We start from the raw sequence: 6,297 nt of genomic DNA on the forward strand, positions 1-6,297 counted from the left end.
TCAGCATCAAGGAAAATCTAACATCGTGCTCTATAATATCATTGATAGTCATCGATCGACTATCAAACTTGGATTGGGTAATCTTTGTCAGCGTTGTATTTCGTATTTTTCTCAATCTAGGGACTTCATCGGTTGCACTTAAATAGGTAACTGCTTCAACGGATTATTTGGTGATCTTATGGGGTCGATCCAACCACAAGAATTCATCATGCACTTGGCTCACAATGTGTTGAACCCATTCTGGTTCATCAAACACTGGGAAATGGATTAATTGAATAAAACCCTTATCTTTCAAGGACTTGTATTTTGGCTTCAAATTACCCATACCATCCATCATGTGCTTGGTGTAAAGTGAAAGCATGTCTGCATTCCCAAGATCCTCAATGTTGCAATGAATGTATACCCTAATATCTTCATTGTGGAGTACACCATATGGGACAGAAGAAAATGCACCTTTTGGATCATTCTTAGTGGATTTTAATGGGTGTCTCTTGAACACTAGCCTTGCCCTCTCAAAAATTTAGACCACCAATGGAGTCGCAACACCAGATGCAAATGCAGATGCCATTTCAAAATAAGAATATGAAAAGATAGCTTTGCAAACAGAAAATACCTTATGATTCTCAACCGGGTGCAAGAAATCACTGATAGATTGCTTCAAGCTCGGATTTAGCTGCTAAATACTCCTTTACTCTTATGCTCTTCTCTTCTCTCTTGTTTTCATTATGAAGAGTGACTATTAGAACACCTTTTAATCCATCGAAAACCTAATTTCAAGTTGTAATAAACGCTCAACCCTAAAGTCTTCTAGATATATAGTTTTTCATCATTTCATTCACCAAATTGTCAAACTGCTACAAAATCTTTCAGTTATCAACTGCATAGCTGATCTCCATCATCTGCAACCCTCATTGACGAGTTACAAATCTCTTTAAGGAGGTTTTAAATATTTGCATGATAATCTGCCCCCTAAGGAAAAAATGCCCTAGTTACCGAATGAGGTTCCATCACTGGATTTAGGTGTGGAGCCATTTTGCACATTTGAATCTCCCTTTTTCACCCACATCTTGTTATGTTGATCTTTGATTTCATCTACCTTTGCTTTATCTTTCTCATTTGTTTTATTCTTATTCATCGATGCATTCCCGCTTTTGAAATATCTTGCAATATGACCTAGTTTGTTGCATGCATGGCAGACAACATTTCTTTGCATAGGCCTGAAATTCATTTGATTTGGTCTCATCCTACATTGGTTAGATATATGTCCAAACATCCCACATGCAAAACATCTCTTATTCTGGAAATTGTTCATCATTCTGCACATATTTGACTTATGTCCAAAGTTGTTGTATTTGAAACACTAACCGGTAAAGGTAGAACCATTGTTCGTATTATTCATCATCCCATTATTCATCCTACTTCTGCATTGATTCTCCATATGACCAAATTTGCCACAAACAAAACATTTATCATTGAATTTATAAGCATTAGACTGTCTTACCGGAGGTTTCTTGTTCTTTTGTCGATGATTGCTTTAACCAAAACTGAAGGATTCTCCTTTCTCAAATCCAAGTCCTCGCATGTCTTTTCCATGTCTCTGAATTTCCAGCATCTCATCCAACTAGGCTGAACTAGCTTTGAACTTTTCTTTGTATTCATTAGCAGTAGTCATCTCATCTCTCAGAATTATAATATGCCTTTCAAGTTCTTGCCCATCATTCTTTGTTTGCACCAATTCAAGCTTCAACGGATCATTTTCATATGTCAATCTGCAACATTCATCAAATTTGTCCTTCAATTATTGAGTCAAGGTTTCTTCATTTTTCTTCTAGTCTTCAATCTCCTTAGTCAACTTCATGACAATAGATTGCATCTCATTCTTCAAAACTGCATTTTCCCTGGCCAACTTCTCACATTCATCTATCTTATCTTGTAGGTGTTGATTGTTAGTACTTTGTTCTTCTTTTTCCTTCAGCTTGTCCATCAACTCCTTCCTCTTTTCCCAAGAAGTGTTCAATTGATCTTTTAGGGTTTCAATGAAGTCTTCAACTGCATTCAGATTTCTTTTCAAGCTACTCTTTTCTTTCATTGTTGCATCAAGATCTTTAAGTGCCACACTAAGTTGTCTCTACAAACCGGAGTCCAATATTGATTCAATCTTCCAGATCTTCCTCAAGCTGTCAGGCTTCTTCCGAGGCACAAAGCTCTGATACCAATTGTTGGAATCAATGAGCACTAAGAGGGGGGTGAATTAGTGTTTTACAATTTGTAAACTTATCAAGTTGATTCTTAACCCACGGGATGCATGAGAAAGTAATCAAAGTGCAAAAACATAAAATGAACAACCACACAATCATAACACTGATATTTTTTTAGTGGAAACCTGAAAAGAGAAAAACCATGGTGGGATTGAGTACCCACAATATTATTATACCAGTAGTAGAACAATATTACAAAAGTGGAATGCACTTGCATTCAGGCTCACTACTCAATTACAAAAGGGGCTACAACCCAGAGGAAGGCTCACTACCTTACAAGCTATTAAAATGATTACATTGATAAATGAACTGAAGAATAGCATCTAACTATGCCAAAATACAGTTCTGGTTAGGCTCATAATGTCTTCTACAACTGTTCTGATATTTTTCTCTGTAACACTACTCTGTCACATACCGGAGCAACAAAATCTTCACCAAACTTACAAACTTGCTCACACAGACTTCCTTTGCTCAGCTCACACACCAAAATGATCAATCAAATCAATCTTATATATCTGCATCATCCACAAGAATCATTTATTTAGTTGGTTTCCACAAAACCGCATAACACGCAACATGAAGCGTGTTCCACCAAGTCGGCTCAATCCGATCATAGATCTGAATGTAGAACAAAAAATATGATAAAATGCTTCCCATAAGTCGGTCCAATCACCTGAAATGTGAAACTGATCACCGAAATCATCCCAACAAATCCGCAACACACATTACTCCAGAATAGTTCTGCCCTAACTGAAATACCGGATACCGGAGCTCTAAACTAGCACACAATTCAACATCGGACATCAGGATCATGAAGTAATCTGTCTCGAACCTTGAATCAAATTCCTTGATCACCAAAACCCAAAATACATCACTGAAATCAAGATATGCACTATGATCTCATGCTCTACCGGTAACTATGTTCCACCTTTTAGACTTATGCCTTATGAACAAAATCTCTTTTGGTAAACCAATTCTATGTACACCGGATGTGATCTACGAATTGAGTTGCCATCAATGACAACCACTAAAGATCTATCATGCACCAATCTCAACCAGAATCACCGGAACAGTGTCTCTTGCCAACAACCATCTCTGGATATACAAGGGCTTGTTTCCCATTTTCCAAATCCTTTCCTACAAGACACTATCTCTTTCTTCCACCGTTGCAAAAATAACGATGAAAAAGCCTTTGGGAAGAAATTTGGTAATAACATCTATCTTCCAACTTTAAGCAATCCATGTTTTAATGGAACTCTGATCTAATTGTGGGCCTATGAAATGGAAAATAATTACCAACTCTGATAATAATTCAGTGTCTTCCTTAATTTCCTCTTAAACATCATTTGCTTGAATATTTTGTTTGGTTGAGTTGTTGCTCAATCTGGATATGTTTTGTTGGTGTTTGCATGTGGCCAGTTGTTTTCCTTTCTTTTTGCTATGCCTTTCACTATTCATTTTGTTATTTTGTACTCTTTCCCTTTTTATTTTGGTTTTGTGTTATTGATTTAAGTCTCTATTAAATGATCTGCATCCACAAAATATTTGTATAGACCTGCATACAAACATTCTAGAGATAAAAAACCCTAAAATTTGAAAACCCTATTAGAAGTCTACAAACAAAGATTAGTTGTCCTGCAACATAAAATGGTAATCAAAATAAAATAAATAAAAACCAGCTCAGAGTTATTGTGTTTATGCAGGGTAAAGTCACTTTCCAACACTTTCTGCAAATAATTTATTTTTGCTTGAATATGCAAAATGATCCTTTTAAGCGATATATGTTAATTTGAATAGTTTGAAAGCAGTTTAAAATTCCTTGAATGTACAAAAACACAACAAAACTTTATTTATAACTTTTTATAACTCATAATTTATAATTACTATTATTACTTGTAATTGCCACTATTTTTCCCATGTTTATGAATCTTTTAACGATATCCAATCCGCACATTTTTCTTGGATGACTGATACAAACAAAAAATTTAATTCCCTTCGGAATTATATTTATGATAATAAAAAACAATTAATTTTGTATGATATAATAATATAAGATAAACACGTATCATTATTGCTATTCTATTTTTTCCCATATTTATGAATCGCATCCACAGTTTTCTTTCAATTTCCTTTGGTTGAAAAAGAGTTGACAGATAAGCCGTCTTAGCTCAGCTGGTAGAGCGCGTGGCTTTTAACCACGTGGTCGTGGGTTCGATTCCCACAGACGGCGGTTTTAATTTGAGTTAAATATGACCTAAGCGAGACAACATTTTTGCCTTTAATTAATCAAAGTGGATAAATGGAATATAGTAATACAAAGCCAACGTTTCCAAGTCTAATCTCTATATTAGTCGTCAAGTAGACATTTTATTAGATGAGAAACTTGAATTTTTCAAAAATCTAATCTGTATTAGCGTTGGACTCATTATTAGATGAGAATTTTGAATGATAGAATCAAAGAAATAAGTCTTAGTTAAAATGGAAATTTGAGGTATGAATGAAAATTTAGAATATTTTTTTCTATTTTATTAAAGTTTTTTTTTAATTTTTAAAAAATTAAGTTATTTTATTTTTTTAAATCAATTTATCTTTTGGATGTATTTTTAAATCTAATTTCTATATTATAGGTCAAAATGATTAGAATTTAATTTAAAACAAAATTAATTTCATTCTCATGTTTTATACAATTGAATTAGGTCAAATCCAATGCAACAAAGAAATGAGTCTTTGGCTAAAATAGTAATTTGAGGCATGAAGCTAATATATAAAAGTAAATATGAATGGGATGAATTAATGGTAAATGTATGGTTATGTATGTTTGAAAAAAGAATGAATACATATAGAGATTAGACTATGAACCAAACTAAGCACAAGAGTATGTGTCGTGACATCCTCTTAAGACTTTATAATTTCATACCTTATTTTGTTGATTTCATATTTAGTTCATTTTTTATGATACATAAATTGGTACAATAATCATAATGACTTCTTGATATGAGTCGATACTTATGATATATTATCAATATATAATTGATGGCCTAAACAATGCGAATTTGACTTTAGTAGTTAACCTAGCAAGTGTAATGAATCTAATGTATCTATCATACATGATTTTTATGATATTTGAATAATATTGGTGTTCTTGGTAAAGTTCTATATGATGTAGGTATATCAAAATAGAAACTATCTGTTAGAAGTGAAATACATCATAAGACCCAGGGTAACTCATGAAAGTAGAAGTTGTACCACTTTCTCAAGATAATGGCATTAGAGTGCATTATCTTGTAGTCTTGGGTCGATTCTTTTTTATTTAACTTGGAGTACAAGTTAGTCTTCACTATATATAAATTAAAAATTGGTACACAAAGGAAGAGATGGCGGAGAAATCGGGGGTTTCAAAACCCTTCATGGAAGTCCCCACCAAATTTGCAGGAGATTTCCATGGACATGGAAGACATCATAAACAAAGACATTGAATTTTTGAGAGAGGCAGCTGTCATAGTACTGTTTTTGGGAAAAAAACAAGCAGAGAATTGATATCAGGTTCTAGGTCAGAGAACATTGGCCGAATGCAAAAGATATCTACTTTATGCAGAGACAATTTTTTAAGGTGGAATTCGCTCTAGAATCTGATAAAGCCTTCGTATTGCAAGCGGGACCCTGGAAATGGAATGATTCTTTCATCTTTGTCCAAAATTGGTCTCCAAATTTTGATCCCACAATCATGACTCCCTCTAATGGATCAACGTGGTTACGGTTTCATAATCTCCCCTTCAAATTTTGGAGCGAAAACTGTTTGAAAGCCATTGGGGATACCCTTGGGCAAACAATTAATATTGATATGGGCAGAGATGATTTTATACGTTTTGCGCGGATTGAGATCATCCACATCACCAATACCCCTGGCTTCATCAATCTGAAGACTAAGTCTGGAGTATGGAAGCAGGCAGTTGAAATCGAGAAATCAAAATTCTTTTGTCTTCGGTGTAGAAGCAAAAATCATAATGAAGAAGTTTGCAACAGTGATCCTCCTCCAACA

At 34.3% G+C, this 6,297-nt stretch overlaps 1 non-coding gene across 1 annotated transcript; it reads left to right on the plus strand.

Moving 5' to 3' along the window:
- The first annotated feature begins 4,415 nt into the window (after positions 1-4,415).
- Positions 4,416-4,488, plus strand: TRNAK-UUU (transfer RNA lysine (anticodon UUU)). Its single transcript has one exon. It is a non-coding gene; the product is annotated as a tRNA-Lys (tRNA).
- The last annotated feature ends 1,809 nt before the right edge of the window (positions 4,489-6,297 follow it).

The sequence above is a fragment of the Cryptomeria japonica genome, chromosome 10 (assembly GCF_030272615.1).
Source record: "Cryptomeria japonica chromosome 10, Sugi_1.0, whole genome shotgun sequence".
In the NCBI taxonomy this organism is placed as follows: Eukaryota; Viridiplantae; Streptophyta; class Pinopsida; order Cupressales; family Cupressaceae; genus Cryptomeria; species Cryptomeria japonica.